This window comes from Polyodon spathula, chromosome 4, assembly GCF_017654505.1.
Source record: "Polyodon spathula isolate WHYD16114869_AA chromosome 4, ASM1765450v1, whole genome shotgun sequence".
Classification (NCBI taxonomy): Eukaryota; Metazoa; Chordata; class Actinopteri; order Acipenseriformes; family Polyodontidae; genus Polyodon; species Polyodon spathula.
Window position 1 is genome coordinate 60,499,476 of NC_054537.1, and position 18,547 is coordinate 60,518,022.

At 38.5% G+C, this 18,547-nt stretch overlaps 1 protein-coding gene across 8 annotated transcripts in view; it reads left to right on the forward strand.

Annotated features, from left to right (window-relative positions):
• Positions 1-18,547, forward strand: part of LOC121314700 (poly(rC)-binding protein 3-like) — a 403,285-nt gene that overhangs the window by 40,268 nt on the left and 344,470 nt on the right. The gene's annotated exons all lie outside the window — the stretch shown is intronic.

The window sequence follows — 18,547 nt, forward strand, 5'->3', positions numbered from 1 at the left end:
TTTTTTACATGCATAATTTGTGTTTATGTCTATTCTCCATGCTTCCTTTCCACCATGCTGCTAGGTGCAAGACACTAATGTAGAGAATAAGTTATCCTCAGCAAGTCCAATTCATTATCTGTGTATATTGGGAAAATCAGCATTCCCAGCATTTATTCCTCCAGCTCCTGATATCCTGCAAAAAAAATATCCCAGACTCACTAGAATGACTGTTTCTCATAAGCAGCAATCGAAAACAGCAGTTCCCTGCAGCCATAGTGACTTCATTATCAGGGTTAGGATTAGTGAGTGAAGCAGAAACATATACTCACTACAGAGAGGGCTTGTTTGTAACGTTTAGAGCTTAGTACCAGGAAAATCTACTAAAGTCTGAAATGTCACAGTTCTTTTAACTAAAGTATTCTTTTTGTTGTTTAAATTCATATACTGGAGTTTGCTGACAGGTTCGTGATTTTGCTCTGGTTTACCAAATGTACTCAGGCATGTTTGAGAGTTATGCTGAAACCACAGAGGTGCTTTACACTTCAGACTTTTTAAAAAGTCACCAGACTCTGATGACTGAACAGGAAAATGATAAAAATAAATAAATAAATAAACAAACAAGAATAAGAATGCCACAGTAAAGATAGAGTGGCTTTTCTATTTCAGATCTGTACCAAGTTTCTCTTTAAGTAAATTGTACGTGCTGTATATATATATATATATATATATATATATATATATATATATATATATATATATATATATATATATATTATGTATTGTATTTCAAAGCACCTTGGTTTGAATATTGGAGATAGGAAGCGGCACAGGTCTAAATCAAATCAATGAGCTCTGCCCAAGCTCAAAGCTAATGCACATCAATATCTTTGAGAAATGAACATGCTAGGTGGCAAGTTGTCCAAGTACAGTTCTTTTTTTTTCTGAATGTAATCAAATTTCCCTTATTATAATTGCTAATACAGTATATTCATATTGCTGCCTCTTTCCAACCCCATTGATAACACCATGTAACATTTTTTTCTTTTCTTTTTGGTTCCTGGGTAGTAAGTGTTATTTCCTAATAGCTTATGACTCAAAAGTATAGAAAATGGCTATTATTCCCTACAAACTTTGCTTTTGTGACCAGGACAGTGATATTTTGAAATTTACCTATTTTCCAGAACATTCCAGATAGATTCAGTGCTGAGTAAACTTGGAGTAACTTCTAGAACTTTCTAGAACTTTCCAGTAATATAAATAGTAGTATAAATACAGGGGCCTAAGCCCACCAGTTCAGTTTAGTTCCAGCTGCCTAAATGGATACATATCTGCATTTTTCTGAGATGGCATCAAGAGGCTGCAAGCATCCGGCAGACGCATTTTGCTATGTCTGTGGCCAATTTATCAAGACAAGAGTGAAAAAGTACTCAGTGGAAGCATCTGCTAAGATGTGTGAGGCCTACAAGGCATATTTCGGCATGCCTGTCGGGGATCAAGCAGCCATTTTTAGAAGAGAGCAGCAAGTCAGAGAGCGAGGAAGACATTGTAGATCCAGATGACAATTTCAGAGGTGGAGCTGAGGAGAGAAACCCATACTACCCCAACCAAAAAGACCTCAACGACTTGATTAGAGATCTTGGTCTCACCAAGTCCAATGCCGAGCTTTTGACGTCTAGGCTCAAGTGGAACTTGTTGGATGAAAGTGTGCAAGTCACAGATCAGAGGAAGCGTCACCAACCTTTTTCCAGCTTCTTCACCCGTCAAGATGGGCTCTGCTTCTGCCACAATGTGACCAGTCTGTTCGAGGCAATCGGAATCGCCTGTAACCAGAATGAGTGGCGCCTCTTCATTGACAGCTCATCCAGGAGCCTCAAAGCCGTGCTGCTCCATAATGGTAACAAGTACCCGTCTCTTCCCCTGGCTCACTCGGTGCACCTCAAAGAGGATTACAACAGCATCAAGACCTTGCTGGACACCTTGGAGTATGATGAGTACGGCTGGGAGGTCATAGGAGACTTCAAAATGGTGGCATTCCTGATGGGTCTCCAAGGTGGTTTTACCAAGTTTCCCTGCTATCTTTGCCTTTGGGACAGCAGGGACACCAAGGCGCACTACCACAGGCGGGACTGGCCACAGCGGACCGAGTTCTCTGTGGGGAGGAACAACGTCAAGTGGGAGCCACTGGTGGACCCCTGGAAGGTGCTGATGCCACCACTGCACATCAAATTGGGCCTTATGAAACAATTTGTCAGAGCTCTAGATAAGGAGTCGGCAGCCTTCAAGTACCTTCAAGGCTTCTTCCCTAAGCTGTCAGAGGCAAAGGTCAAAGCCGGTGTCTTTGTCGGACCACAGATAAAGAAGATCCTGGAGTGCAATGAATTCCCCAAGAAGCTCACTAGTAAGGAGAAAGCGGCTTGGAACAGCTTTGTTGCAGTGGTTCGAGGCTTCGGGGGCAATCACAAGGCTGAAAACTATGTGGAGCTGGTTGAGACTCTGGTGAAGAACTACTGCACAATAGGCTGTAGGATGTCCCTCAAAGTCCATATCCTTGATGATAAATTCAAGGAGAACATGGGAGCGCACTCGGAGGAGCAAGGCGAGCGCTTCCACCAGGATATACTGGACTTTGAATGCTGCTACCAAGGACAGTATAACGAGAACATGATGGGAGACTACGTTTGGGGGCTGATTCGTGAAAGTGATTTACAGTATAATCGTAAATCTCGAAAAACTACTCACTTCTAAATCTTTTGTAGTCATTTTTGTATTTCTTTAGTATAAATACATGTTAATTTGGATTCATATGTTGTTTTTTTCTGACTTTATGTGAACGAAAAGACACAAATTCGCCTGTTTTCTCATTGGAAATAGGTAAATTTCAAAATATCACTGTCCTGGTCCCAAAAGCAAAGTTTGTGGGGAATAATAGCCATTTTCTATACTTTTGAGGCATAAGCAATTAGGAAATAACACTTACTAGCCAGGAACAAAAATTGTGTTACATAATGTAATGTAACATTGAAATTCAACAATCATAATGGTGACATTACAGGTGCAATGTATAGTTTAAAGATGGATTCTGGAATTGAAGATGGACACCATGACAATGATATTGTGCCTTGAAAAAGCTGAAGACCAATTATAAAGACACTGTAACTCACACAACATATCATATATAATGTATTATATATTGTGTACAACCAGTGTAGTGTAAAATATGTTTTTCTTTCCTTTTAGAATTACATTTTTTTATCCAAGCATGTATAAAGGACAAGGTTTCACAAGAATTGTACTTGTATTCTGAATAAAATAGCTTTTTCATGTAACCTTGAGCCAGCCCAATTCAATTAAAGGAGTGCTGACCAAGATTTGTAAAATCTAATGTATATTCCACTAGCAGTATAATCACTTGGTTCTTTGCTTGTATTTTATATATCAGTTTCTCAGAGTTGCTGCTGCTTCTAGATACAAAATCACAAGTTGACAACCTGTGCACAGGAAGTGATTAGATACCAAAATGAAACATTTAGATTTTTTTTTTTTTTTTTAAACAACGAAATTGGACTGAAGAACCTGCATATCCTGAATTAAATTATAAACACAATTAAACCAAAAGATATTCGAATAGAAGTAAAATATGAGTGACTATGCTGTTGGTTCTAACATGAGGTAAGACATGGATTTTATTACATTTGCTATCACTCCTTTACCATTTAACTGAGAAAACATATCAGAAAATATACATTTACTGTAGCAAACGAAGTAGATAGAGATACACTTTTTGGATGCCTTAGCGATAATGTCTAAATTAATTAAAAAAAAAAAAAAAAAACGAAAACAGAATTTTATGAAGTGAATTATACTACTTAGAAACTGAATTGGCCCTTGTTTAGGTTGATTGTTATCATTTTATTTCATCTCCCTTGCATGTCAATAAAATAACAGTAAGCAGTGAACAAAACTAGCATTTTCAAGCTTTTTGTTGTGGCTCCCCCCCTTCCCATTATATTTATGTATGGGGGCTATGCAGGGGTGAAATTTTGCCTGTACTCAGTAACGGGACTTATTTTGTCTGCTTTTCTACTCCCTCCCTTCAGATTCCATTCATCACAGTCCATCCTGCTTGCTCTCTGACTCCTGCTTCTGTTCTGGTAGCTGTTATTGGACAGCATTACTGCCAGTATAATAACTGTATGTTGATTGGCTGAGCTTTCATTCTGATCAGATTTAATTTTAGCCTGCGTCACACATTTCCGCCCATTTTGCTTTGTGTCAGTGCTCATTGGTTGGTCAACTAGAGACGACCTTAGCAGTGTGACGTGAAAACAGAGGCATGGAGTCATATTATATTATAAGTTACATAGTTGATAATTATTAGAAATAATAATTGTCATAACGTGTTTTTGCCCTGCACCGGTTTACCACCTTGTTAGAGTTTGAACTAGTTTCTAAAGGTATGTGATGCGTGGGACAGTAAGGATTAACATAAAAAGGAGGATGAACAAAGTAAAGTGCATCTTCAGATTTAACATGTGAGTGAGAATCTGGATGCAGATACTATACTTGAAAATGCTTCACGCTTTCCAAACACAGACTCTGCTTGCAAGGCAAATGTTACGTATAGTGTCAAACGTTTTGCTTTATTGTGATCCTATTTTGTGTTATGAGGACAGCAATAAACGAAAACCAAAATGGTGATTTTTTTTCTTTGTACAATGCCCCTTTTTCTAGATTTATATTTTGAATAGGTTATTTAAGTTAAGTTTTCACTTGCGTGGACATCTAAAAAAGGCATAAGTAAAGTAATTCATTACCTGAAATACACAAGAAAAATGTGTAACTTTATGTTTTACAGTTAATTCAGTGGGGCAAAGTTGAACTTAGACCTTTTTGTATATTTTTTCATAGTGCAGTTGTTTCTTTTAACGAAATTTACATTTGCAATCTTCTGTCTTCATCTCATTCTAAAGCTGTTCTTCCTCACCATCATATTCTCCCATTCATTCTATATGGGTGCGGCAACATTAGCAGCCAAAGTAAAAATCAACCAGTCCTTCCACATCAGTGAATTCTTACTTTCACTCTTCTCTCCTTGATATTATTCCACTAAACAAAGTACTGCTAAAAAATCTAAAAGTTTATTAAATCCCACAAGGATAGCTACATTTATCACTTGTCCCTTATTAATACTTTTGCGTACTAAAATTTGGTGACTTCATGATCTTAGCATAGCAAATATTTATATCCATTATCTTCCATGCCAAGAAAAATACATGGTAACATCTTACTGCATATCAGAACTGTCCAGGTTTTTTGGATAGACGAGACATACTAATGACCTTTTAAAGAATACAAAAAAAAACCCAACCAGAAATCCAGTATTAGTGTGCTCATTTTGACTACCAAAGACAACTGATTGCCCAGGCTTTACCTCTGAATCGAGAGAGCCAAACAGTGGAGGTCAGCCATGCATTGGGTAGCTCTGTTGTAGTTTCAAGCAAAGACTCAATATGCAGATAGTGGTAGACACTTCTATATGTAGACTAAGCAGTAGAACTTAAAATCAGTTCATTTAAATCAGGTCACTACATTGGTGACCAGAGAAGAGTGGTGTGCAGAGTTGTATCGTTATGTGAGGATAATACACTGGCAGCATATAATAGTTTGCATGGAGTTGCAAGCTGTGCACCAATATCACAGTGAGCTGCAGCAAAGGCATCAAGGGGTGATGAATGAAGGAACCAGATATACCCCTAACTATACTAAATAGTTATTTGTCTGCATGTGACAGCAGAGGTGACACTGCAATGTTCCTGAGGTGTTTATGCAATGTTTTGGAGATATGATTAGGGTGTAGAGGGACAGATTACTGTTGAGACTGACCCATCCATTTCCTCGCTCTTACAGCAGAGACAGCCCGGATATTATTACTTATACAGAGCCTTCAGCGACATCTACATTAAGCTACCTAGTGTAGTAGAAAAAGTATATTTTTTAATAGCTATGACATATTTATCTACTAGACTTGGTCAGACTTTACAATAAGGTCAGAGACCAATATCAAACTACCAAGTTCATAGGAGCGTTTATACTTACAACTCTGACCTGAGCTGACTTAGGCTCGATCAGCTTAAAAGATTATTATCATTTGAACCATCCAGTTTACACTTGCGCACAGACCTAAGCTGGCTTTGGCCCCATATGCATGCGCTAAGCTCCATAATTGTAGTCCGTGCCTGATGATGTCATATTGACCACCCTTTAAGTGAAAAAAATTCCTCGCTGGAAAACACAGGTGGTTTAAGTGTTTAAATCAAAAATAAGATTACATTTTGCCTTTAGAAATGGAGCGAAGCATTAAAAACATGCAATTTGGTACCGTCTGCTTCTCAGACTCCTCTGATATGTAAATTGTGGTATGTTGGTAGACGCCGTGGAGACAGAACACAGACGGGAGCACGTTGAAGTAAGCAACTTATTTATTCTCCCATGAACCAGAACAACTACAGGAAGGTCTGCAGCACTTCCTAAGGCAGCACTATCAGAGATTAACTCTTTCATTGCCTTCTAGTACCTCTCCCCCTGTTATCTGAAGTACACTTCATAACATACACAGGAGATGTACTTTGTTATGTTTTTTTTTTCCTGTTTATCTGTATTTGTTTTATCAACTGGACTGTTTTTCACCCATACTCACTGTCCTGGTATAAGCAATGGCTTTTGTTGAGCTCTGTGTCGGCACTCTTACTGCTGAGCTAGGACTTCTTTCAATTCTCTGTCATTTCCCCTAAAAGCATTGAGATCTGGGCATTCAGGTGTTAGGTGGTGTGAAGGAACTGGTAAGAGAGTTCTGCTCCTTTGACTCCATTAGCAGTTGAGCTGGTGAAATACCATGTGCCAGGGTGTTGATCTGTAGAACATGAGTGTCTTGTGTGGATCTTTCTCCTTCGTTAGTAAGGCTTTTAGTTTTCACAACTCTTTATCCACCTTCCTGTTACTCTGCGCATATCAAGCACCAAATGAACCGTGTTAATTGTTTTTACATGTATTGCTTTATAAACCTTACATACAAATGCCCAGGCTGTGAAAAACGACTTCATTCATTATCACATTTTTGTTTTTTTATCCAATGATATGAAGATGTAGTTAATCTTTCAGTTTTCTTTATTTACCATTCATAGTATGTACTGTTGTTGTTATTATTATTATTATTATTATTATTTATTCAGCAGATGCCTTCATCCAAGGCAACTTGCAGAGATTAGGGTGTGTGAACTATGCATCAGCTGCAGAGTCACTTACAACAACGTCTCACTCAAAAGACAGAACACAGGTTAAGTGACTTGCTCAAGGTCACATAGTGAGTGAGTGACATGAGATTTGAACCGGGGACCTCCTGGTAACAAGCCATTTTCTTTAATCATCGGACCACGCAGCCTCCTGACACTGACTTTCATAAAGCATTTTAATATACTTGGGGAAAATGTTTTTTTTTTTTTTTTTTTTTTTTTTTTTTTAATTTTGTGGTTACGTTACAATGACGGCAAACCGGAAAGATTTTACATCGTTTTCTTTTAGACCCACATTGGATTATAACTTTTTGATTCTTATGAGGAAAAAGTTAAGTTCAAAACAATGCTAAATGTATTGCTATAATTGAAGTAACCGATTGCATTAAAAAGCAACAGAAAAAGTTACATACACAAGGAGAATATTTCAGCAATCAGAACTGATTAATAACGAACTGTAATTAACCAATTGCAGCCCAGAACCGTTCTTTTTATCACCAAAAAGCTCCTGGAACAGTCGGTTCCAAAGGTTCTAAGATGATGAAAACTATACATAAAATACAAATAGTCAAGGATAACATAACACTGTTGAAAAAATTCACCGAACCAATCTTTAACTGCCCATTCCATATAATAAAGTGTTTAATTATTAATAAAACCACCTGGAACACTTGGTTTCAAAGCTGCACAGAGTATGAAAATGATACGTCTATCGATGTTGATACTCTATTTATTATGACGGACTGTTTTGACTGTCTGACTGGAAATAAACCGATACGGCAATATTTTTTACCCCATAAAAAATAAAACAAAAATATCCCTTGAAGTTTTTATACATCAGTGTCGCAATATGAGGGTACTCCTCCCCCCTGGTCCCCCCCTCCCCCCCCAAACCCTTCGCCCTCCCTGGGGCCAGGAGAGGGGTTGATGTTGGAGTAGCGCTGTCTCCAGGCAGCTTAGCGGGCGTTGGGTCTGCTGCCTGGTAATGCTCTGCCATTTGGATCGTCTGATCCAGGGTAGCAGGTGCCTGTCGTTGCACCCACAATCGCAGCCCTGGAGCCAAGCATTGCAGGAACCGCTTAACTAGAACTACCTCTACCAGCCTGACAGTGGTGGTTGCTCCTGGGTTCAACCATCCCCGGGTGTAATCTTGCAGGCGGTGAGCGATGATCCTGTGGTGTTACTCCGCAGCAAAGCTCTCCTCCCAGGATTTATGACAGTAGCCCTCGTGAGTTGCCCCCACACAGGTGAGGATGGCAGCTTTTAGCGTGGGGTAATCCATCACGCCTCCGGATCCAGGGTCCTCGCATCCGCCTGCGCCTTCCCCGTCAGCTGTGGTACGAGGCAGCCAGCCCACTGCGCTTGGGCTCACCCGGCAGAGATCGCCATGGCCTCGAATGCCTCCAGGTAGGTGTCTGGCCGATCCTCTGCCGTCATTTTTGTGGGCTGCTGTAGCATGGGGTCGGGTGTGGCCGCTCTGGCACCCCACTGCACCACTTCCGTTAGAGTTTGGCGCAGGAGGCCCATCACAGTGGTGAACTGCTGCGGGTCCATTCTGCCTCTATTTTTATTGCACTGCTTTGTGTGGGCAGTGTCAGCAAATCCCATTGCTAACACCACGTGTGGCAGGGTGGCGGGCAATTTACTGACAAAGAGACAGAACTTTTATTTGTAACGCCACTCAGGCACGCTTATTTATTTCAGCCTGCAGAGGGTGCTGTGTCAGTGGCTTGAGTACCGGCAATGGTAAACAAGACCATGGTTATACCAAGTACACAGTCCAATGCAGGTGCACTCGCAGGTGCTCTGGAAATAATAAATCACAAAGGACAAAAGTAGACAGAAAAAGGGAAAATAAAACACAGTAATAAAACTACAAAACAAAGGTGCTGCACTCGGCAGCATCCTACGTCCTACTCTACGGTCTTCCCTCAACCTATACACGTTTTGAGGTCTGCCCAAGGATTACCCGATTTCTACAATCTTTCCTTTTCCAATGTTTTTTTTTATATTTATTTCGTTTGTTTTTCGTTTCACCGGCCGTGCTCGGTCCAGTAGCAAAGCTACCGCCAGCTGGCTCGTTTCGTCTCTGAGGGGGCTGCCCCGAGGGAACTCCAGAGCGTCATTTTATCAGTGAGACAACACCCCAAAGCCCGCCCTTCATCAACTCAGAGAAGGGGAAAACCTACACACCCTCTTTCCCACCTCTCTGTGTCAATGCGGATATGAATGCGCCAGAAGAGTCAGCGCAAGCACCAGTCTCCAAGTCTCCCCACCCCCCCCCCCCCCCCCCCCCCATTTTTTCACACATTAAAAGTGTTGAGTAGGTTGTGTAAATCAAAGGGAAAAACAAATCCCATTTAAATGCATCAAAATTTCAGGTTGTAACACAACAAACTATGAAAACGTCCAAGAGGGGTGAATACTTCCTATAGGCACTGTATATATTTTACATGTAACGGAAAATTTGCAAACAAAGCAAAACAGTGTGGATTTTATATTGCGCAGGATGCCCTCAAATACAAGACCCCTTGATGCAATTCCCCTTTTCTTCTACAAACATATAAATTTGCTTTTATATTGCGTGTCATATTCATAAATACATAAAATAAACAGAATAAATTAATACATACACAAACAAATGAATAAATAAATATAATAAATAATTACATTAAAATAAATACATAAATCAAATATTAAAATTTTTGCAGAAAAAGGACATTCTTGGAACTGGGTTATTCTGGTGTTATTGCTGCAAGGTATATCACTGACAACACTTTGGACATTTGTACTGACCACCAGGGGGAAGAGTCAGCCCAAGGCAATACAGATGGTACAGTCCTAACATACTCCCAGGCACAGAATCACTGTGGCCTCCTTGTTTTTTTTTTTTTTTACACAGGTTTCCCATGAAGCATAAAGACCAATATTCCTCTAATGCTGTACATAAGAATTCCACAGTGGATGATGACCCCTTGGGGGCGTTTCTGGAAAAGGGTGTATTGAAATTACTCCAGACTTCCTGCTTCATTCCCTCTTTGTTCTGCAATGTTTTTTCTGCATTAAACTAGATTGTGGGAAAAATGTTCTTTCTCTGATTAATTCTGTAGCAATCCACTGCTGTATAGGAACCATGTCAACAGGTAATGGCACCAGCGATCCACTACACAAAATATATGCAAACAGGCATGCAAAAATTACACAGTTGGAGGAATCATGCGGAACTGTATGTCAAGCAGCACATGAATGATGCACTCAGACCAATCAATCTTTGAAGTCATCTGCATGTCTATAAATGTTGGTAGCATGTGAATGTAGTTGATGGAGAGGCCATGTTTGGAATCTAGGTAGAGAATCATCTTTCAGTTCATAAAAACAAGCATCAGTATCAATGATAACTGTGTACATTTGTGGGGATGATCCAGATGTCCTTGGCTGTAATGTTTGATTTTATACTAAACTCATGCACAACCTTGTAACTCAATTGATCGAATGATAAATGAGCTGACAACAGTCTGTTTCAGCGATGTTCTTTAGGGAAGCCCTAATAAGCAAAAGCTCTCAATGACAGTGTCACTAGCCAGTTGTTGTCCAAGAGATGTTGTCTTCAACATTAATGTAAATGTTCTCTACTTGTGTAGTCTTCATGCATGGATAACCTGTAAGGGATTCCCACAGAACTTTTTTTTTTTTTTTTTGGTTTTAGGAGAGCTTGAAAACTGTGGTAAAAAAATGTAAACGTTATGCCAGACAATTAGTGTATGCAAAATACAATTTATTTTAAATGTTTAAGCAGTTTTTTGGGGGACCAGGAGATGTGAATAGTCAGATTTGGTTTCATGTGGTGGGTACATCCCACATTAACATTTTTTTAAAATGTAGTTTTACACTGATAGCCTTGCAGCCAAATAATATCTGTGAAGAACAGGCAAGGATAGCCCTCCTAGTTTCTTTTTCTTATTATACTGATTATTGGTAGCTTAAACTTAGTTCCAGTCTGCACATAATATCATTATTTAAATGCAACTAAAGATTTTCCCATCCAACTAACAGTATGGTTTATCTTAGACCTGGCTCCCCAAATAATATCTATAGATCAATTTCTTCATCTTATTATATGTAAAATTGACTTCATTGGCACTGTAAATATGATAAGGTCCCCAGGGGCTTTGCCCCCACTAGGGCCTGGGGTCACAAACATTGGCTCAACATTGGTTAAACCTATAGAGTCCCCTCACTATTTCTGTAGGAGTCTAACCCTGTGTGTATGTGTATATATATATATATATATATATATATATATATATATATATATATATATATATATATATATATATGCCAGTCTTTGTCAGGATGAGCTTCTGATCAAAGTAATTGAGAAAGGATGCACTCCATTTTACCCTTAGGTTTTCCAACAACTGCATAAATTCCTCTTCACTTTCACAGTCTAACAACCACAGAACATTGTTGGTGTAAACTTTCCTGTCAACTTTCCCTCTTTCATGAGCTGAAAGTCAAAATTTGACATCTTTTATAATATGGTTCCAGCAAACCACACACTTTTACAATAGCTGCTTCTCTGCATTACAAACAGTAAGTTCTAGAAGTAGAGATGATTTGTTGAAAACCACATGTAAAATAAATTTAAAAAAATTCCTGTCATTTTCTCATCAACATATGGTTTACAAAGTAGTGCTATACAATCTGTTACACGTAAACATTGGCATATACTTTCTACTGGTTCAAGACTGTTGGCTATCTTTCGGGATCCTCCTCTTTTTACTTATCACAGGGCATGCAACTTTAAGGACCGTTTAGTCCATGCAGACTCTTTTAAACTACTCTGTCCCTTCTTTCAAATTACACCAGGCTGCTATTGTGATTTGGTATTATGTCTGTTTGGATTAATTTTGATTAAAAAAACTAGTTGAACAAATTGTGTGATTGATTTGGATATATTGGTAAATGAAGTATTTGTATATCTTGAGTAGTAAATGGATTGATGTCTATCTGACATTGATTTATATGTTTTTTGTAACTTATGGTGATTTAAATACTGTTCATTACTATGACGGGTTTACTGCAGCTGTTACGGTCTGTTGTTAACAAATATATGATTATGCAATGAGATAATTGACAGGTGCTATGTGTTAAATGAGAATGAATTAAGATTTGGTTAAATAAAGTGCAGCTGTCAGTGTGATGAGAGAAACGCTCAGGACGGCCATTGTTTGTTTGAAACATGTTTGTTTTTTGTGTTTTTAACCTGAACTATGAATTATTTGAACTTGCCTCTTTTATGAGTGCGGACATCCGATGTGAGAGAGATATATTTTATTGTTGTGAAGTCAACGCACTGGCTTTTGCATTTTATGAAGAAACTTGCTGTCAATTGAGCGCAAGAGGTAAAGAACAAACATTCTGTGATTTCCCACAAAAAAGTCATGTAAAAGTCTCCAAGCTGAAACATTGTGTCATATGAAGTAAAGGATTATTTGGATTCAACTTTGTCCCTGAAACCTCTTAAATAGGGTTTCTTGAAATACTTTTTCAAGGGTGTACAGTTTTTAAACCTCACGAATATATTTTAGAATATGCCCGGAAGGTAGTTGGAATAATCAGACACTAAACACAAGAGTAGTGAATCAACAAAAGCTTTATTACTTATCTTACAGTAATACACCAAACTATATTAATACACAGCAGTCAAAGCAATAGCTATTACCTTTTCTCAATGGGAATCAAGCAGTTTTGTCTGTTAATTATTCATTATTATTAATTAGTCATTTAGTAGACGCTTTTATCCAAACTGATTTACAGAGACTATGGGGTGAACTATGCATCAGTTCCTTACAATAGGACCTCGGTTTTACGTCTCAAGGACGGCGCACAAGGAGATTAAGTGACTTGCTCAGGGTCACACACAGTGTGAATCGGGATTTTAACCAGGAACCACCTGATATGAAGCCCTTTTGTTTAAGCACTGGACCACCAACCCTGTTACCCAAACTTCATCGACTACTTATTTAATTCACCTTTTTAACGCTCAACTCTCGCTCTTACTTGTGTCACTCTCAGCCAGTACCTCACCATTCTTATCTATTAGTGATGCATGGGCCAAGAAGGAGCGTATGGGAACCCAGGAGCACACTGATGCTCTCTAACCCCTATATGCTTTTAATTCAGTCTACAACAACATCCAGTGTACCACAAACTTATCAACGCAACCTTGAATGGTTGCCAATGCTAAGCACATTCAACAGTTTACAGTCGCCACATTTTGGAGAAATTAGTACAGAGAGTTATCAGCATACTATATTAACTATTAAACTGATTATTAGAAAGTAAAAAAAAAAAAAAAAACAGCACCATATTAAATGTCCCACACCTAAGACAGATAACCTTTTTTGCTCAGTTTTTTTCACCTTAAGAATACAACAAATAGTGGAAATTTGCTTCTAGTGTTTAATCAGTAAAAACAAGATCTGGTTAATAGCATGATGTTCTTTGTCATCACTGAATATTTAAGCAAATGTAGTGTTCGGACCCAGTGCAGTATTAAAGTACTGATCAGTGCCTCTTTATAGGGAATGTGAAATTAAAGGTGGGTTTGGTGGGTTTTTTCAACAGTGTTGTTCTCACTAGTTGTATTATGTGTATCATTTTCATACTGTAACGTATGAAACCCCTACTGGAGTACAAGAGGAAATAGGATTAAGGAACTGCTTGTTACCAGGGTGGTTCTACATTGACACACGCCAATGTGTGTGTTGGGGTGCCAGTTGTGTTGGAAACTGCCATTAACACATTGTGGGGGTCTTGATTGACAAGTGGGGGTCCCATGGGGGTTTAATTTTGGGTTATGATACGAGGTTGACTCTCGTGTGGGTGGGATTAGGGAATGATTATATAGGGGTGCTCGGGGTTAGCCCAGGCAGAGCTGAGCTAGTTGCAAGCTTTCCGGTACACTGTTAGATTTAATAAATACTTTTTTGTAACTGAGCAATCTGGTCCGGATGTCTCTGAAGGGTCCTCTGATGGGGAACGCTACAATAACGTACAGCTTCAGAAGCCAGTGTTCTGGGTGGTTTTATTTATACAGCTGTTTATTGCACTTGAAAGGTGGGTTCTGTGTTTTTTTCAACAGTGTTATATTATCCATTATATGACTATTTCAGGAGCTTTTTGGTGATTTAAAAAAAAAAAAAAAAAAAAAAAAAACTGTTCTGGACTGTAACTGTTATTAATAGGTTTTCATTGCTAAAATATTCTCCTCATGTGTGTGTAACTTTCTCAGCTGCTTTTTAATGCAGTCTGGCTTTTACACCATCCTTAGAGCAAATAAATTGTATCTGTTATGAACCAATTAAATACTGCAATTCATAAATGTTTACTTGTAAAAACAAGTTGAACAGTTGTATTGTATTTTCAGTAGTCGTTGACAAGGACAGTCAGACGGCTCCAAAGGTTGACTAGTGCTCTGGTGTCATCCTGGAGAGTATATAATGCCTATAAATACATGTCTGGGATGCTCTATCACCCACAAAGACTGAGCCTATGTGAAATGTATATATGTGTAGACAGTCTTCCTACATATTTTATGTATCTTTATTTAGTCCATAGGTTAAAAAGTGACTTTTGTTCTTGGTGCATCTAAATAAATAATCATTACTTGAACAAGATGTCATTTTGATAGGAGCAGCTGCTTTACAATCACACTTTTAATGTCAAATATTGCAGTCAACGACGTAAATATTTTATATGTAGACAAATAACGCTTCCTGATGTATTTGTGTCCTTTAGTTTGATCAAAATACTTCATTGTAATTGTTAATGTGGATAGCGATAGTGCTTCTGGCTGTCAGAGTAATGAACAGCAATGATTGTTTTTGAACACACACAGTTTTATTGGGAAATGTCAGTACATTTGCCAGTGTATCACATATGTGACAATTTACATTGCCTACAAACAATCTGTTAATATTACACTGTTGCATTGTCGTGCAGTTTTACAGAATTTCTTAATAGTGTAGCCTACATACAAAAATAATAAGAAAAAATAAAATAATAAAATGTATATGGTTTCATTTGCATTTTAACTCATTTCTCTCCACTGTTTTGGGACAGGTTTTTATTGTGCTTATATAACATTGCTAAAACATTTGAACTGGCACAAATGTTTTGTGGATTGCACTGTTTAAATGCTCATTACTTATTAATTTAAAGATCCTAAGAACCTCAGAAAATTATGCATGAAATGCGATCCGCTGGTGGGTAAAATGGAGGTCCACTTTAGAAAATAAGAGATTTTTTAACGGGTTAAATGCGTTTCAATGCAAAATGAAACCCCTTTCCAAAATCGGGCCCAACTGTTATTACCCCTGCAAATAAGTAGCTGCATTTCTTGAATTCACTCTCATTTCTGAATGATTTCTATATGAATGTGATGGGGATTGAACCAGTGAAACATATGGTTCTAAAGTGAGCACAGCACCACAGGCTGGTGCATACAAATTGGGGCACCAATACTACTGTAGAAACAGTGTTACTGTTTTCTGAACTTATCAGAGCTAGGCCTGATCCTTACTTGGAAGGTGGGTTGCCAAAGGACACCCGGTTCCACAGGAAGAGGTCTTAGTAGTTTGGCGACATGTTAAATAGAGGTCCTATTTGATAGTATGCTCTTATGTACTGACATGATTCCAGTACAGATTCTGACCTAACTATCCCCATGTCTGATCTGAACAAAAAAGGAAAGAAACCAGGTCAAGTCATTCCAGGAAATAATATTTTATATCTCTGGTGACCTCTCACAATACTATAATTCTCAGAGTAAAATGTGCACCCTTATGAAAACAGAGGTTGTGCATTATGCTCTGGTAATAGAATTGTATATCATATGCTAGTGTGGTTTTGATAAAGTGGCATATAAAAAGTGCACATTGGTAGCATTGGAACCCTCATAGGGTAATGTTTGTGTTCATCATTAAGTAAGTTCTGGGCAGCTCAATTGCTATGAGCAGCCTTAATAAACCACAAATGTGCCTAAAGTAGAACAGAACCCTCTGGGGTGTTTTATTCTTTGAGACACACTACAATACTGTATCTCAGTGTTTAATACTGTGTTTCTGTAAATGGCAAGTGAGGCCCTTCATGTTTGTATGATGATGTGGCAAAGCATAAGCCTTGCACATGGGGAAATATGTAGTTTATTGTATGTTTTTGTGTTAATTGTTAACATATTGATTTAATTAATTGTTTAGCTGCTGTGTCGCTCCGCCAGGGACGATTACCCGTCTTTGTGGAGCAGCAGCTGAAAGCAATCAGCTGTTCCAGCAGGTGGGTGGGCGTGTCTCAGCGGAGCATCAGTAAAAAAGCATGGCGATCGCTGTGATAAGGGCTGCTGCAAGGCCTGCCGTTTTCACGACACCTTTGATTTATAGTTTGTTTTACTGTGTTTTATTTTGCACTTTTTGTACGGCTTGATGTACTAGTCCTCTGTGCATTACCATTGCTGGTAACGTCACATGACCACCTTTATTTTACATTCGTTTTCTGTTTGCTTGTTAATAAAACCTGTGCACCTGTGCGGGCGTTTTCAACATCAACACCACGTCTGTATCTCTGTATGCTTGAACAACGAGGAAGACTCTGTCACAGACGATCAGTGAGATATAGTTAAATTGCTGCTGGGAGAGGATAACACAGTCACTAGGCACATGCTTTTATCAGTCCCACTTGAAGCGTTATATTTTATGTATTATTTGTTTAATTCCTTCTTGCAAATCATTACTTTGAAATATTTGTGTTTATTGTGGCTTGTTGTAATCCTTATGTTTTCTGACATGAGTTACGGGGGTTATCGTGACTCCCTAAAATGGGTCACAGAGTTTTATAGCGGAAAACCCCTCCCTAGAATCACTACAATACATTTGCCGCAAAACTGTTCTTGGCATCCCACATGGGTGCGAATGGTATCCACTGTAGCTACTGTAAAATCTGATGTACTTCATTTGCAGATAATAATAAAATGTTAAATAACAATTACCATTCCATGCCATCGCCAGGGTGTGTTATATCTCTTATCATTCCTCCTATCTTCTGGTTTCAAAACCATAATATTCACTGCATCAGATATTCAGTTTCTGTCCTCAATATTTTTTCATGCTGTATGTTGTCATCTGATCGTTAATATTTTGTTATGTTGCATTCAGGAATGGCACTAGAAATCTGGGAGATTTCAAGGTAGGGTTTTGAGAGTATATAAATGTCTTATTGGAATCAGAGAGGAGAAGTAATATATTATATGTGGATGCAGAAAACATTTTATAATCCTGTATTAGCAAATGGTTGAAAGCATTGTTACATAAAATCACAGCCACTGTTACTCTTCTACAGCAGTAGAGAATCTAAGAAAAGCTGAGCCCCCCCCCCCCCCCCCCCCCCCCACATACATCAAAAGAATAAAGTGATTCATTCCAAATCTTTATTGGCAAAAATTTACATCAATTATATATTTTTTTTCCTTTTCATTTTGGTTAGCCCTGGTTATCTTTGTGTATAATTAACTGTAGGCCTATACACACACATTGTTACCAAAAGAATAATAATGATTCATTATCAGCGTAATAAGTGATTAACAGCACCTATATAGCTCTGTCCTAGATCTCCCTCAGACCAATTAACTGAAACGGGGCAGTTTGTTGCATACACACATGCACACAACACTGGTTTTGACACAGCTATAATGTATGTGTTATAAAAATAACAATAAGTAACAATAACAAACAATAAGTTACAATCAATAACTTTTTCCTTCCTTAAAAAACTAATGGCCACCTTGGGCCTGCATACCTCTGACCAGGGATGGGATGTCAGGTGTGATACTAGTGACAGCCAGCCTAAAGTCCTGGTGGACATCGAGCCTGTTACGGGCTTTTGTTTTTATTGTTACAAGCACGCTGAAGGCAGTCTCAGACAGGTAAGTAGTGCTGAATGGTAAAATAACCCTTGTAGCTGTGTCTGTAGCCAGTCTGGGTGCAACAGCATGTCTTTTGACAATCCAAAACTTTTTGTTTCCGTTCTTGTAGAAATATTTCTTTGACACAAAATCGGCTTGAAGGTCAGCAAGCTCATCTTCACAGCTGAGGTATTCCACATCCTCGAGACTGCAAATGTAACAATTCCTTTGATAAGTATTCGTCAATATCGTCAAAACAGGATTTAATTTCCTCCCGAAGCATGTTCATGTGCCGGGTAAACTCAGTGCGTAAAGA